We start from the raw sequence: 798 nt of genomic DNA, 5'->3' as shown, positions 1-798 counted from the left end.
GCAGCTAGTTGCTCTGATCTAGTTAAAGATGTCCCTGCTCATGGCAGAGGGGTTGGACTAGGTGACCTTGAAAGGTCCCTTCCAATCCAAACTGTTCTATTGATTCTGTGCTCTTCCAGCGCATTAGGGAATTAGTTATCAAGTTTCTCACCAAGATCTGTAATTTTATAATATTTTTCTATAAACCAAAATTATTTTACTCTACACAAGGGAAAAAAGCTCAAACAAGCCCCTTGTGCAAATTTCAACTGAAATTATGAAGACTGTTTTACCTAAAAGCTGTTTGTATCAAACTGTTACCTAACTCAGCCAGCTGCTTGTCTGTTTTCAACAGACTCCTGTGTGTCACTTTGTTACCAATGTTCTTCTCAGTTTGTGTTTTTGTTGTATTTTGTGGGGGAGGTTTTAATACACCAAGCAAATTTAAGATACTCTTTAGTTCCTTGAAGAACAGCCCATTCTTAGCCCTGCTGGGAGAAGCTACTTATGTTTCTGCAGGAATAATGGTTTACAGACTGAGATAAGGCTTGTAGGAACAAATAACTTGTATCAGACCACAGAAATCATTGGTAAAGCAAACAACTGATTTTTCACACCTTGGTAACAAAGGGGGAAAACTGCTAGAAGAAAGGAAGAATGCCTGTTATTTTATGTAGTATTTAATCCATTTAAAGATGGTGCTTATTTATATAGCTTGCCTCTCCTATAAAAAGAACCTCAGGTATTTTTTTATATTACCCAACTAGTTTCACAGTGATTTTTCTCTAGTCATCCAAGTCATACAAAACTCTCAGCAGG

The sequence above is a fragment of the Geospiza fortis genome, unplaced genomic scaffold (assembly GCF_000277835.1).
Source record: "Geospiza fortis unplaced genomic scaffold, GeoFor_1.0 scaffold12, whole genome shotgun sequence".
Taxonomy (NCBI): domain Eukaryota; kingdom Metazoa; phylum Chordata; class Aves; order Passeriformes; family Thraupidae; genus Geospiza; species Geospiza fortis.
Note: the sequence above shows the minus strand (reverse complement) of the source record.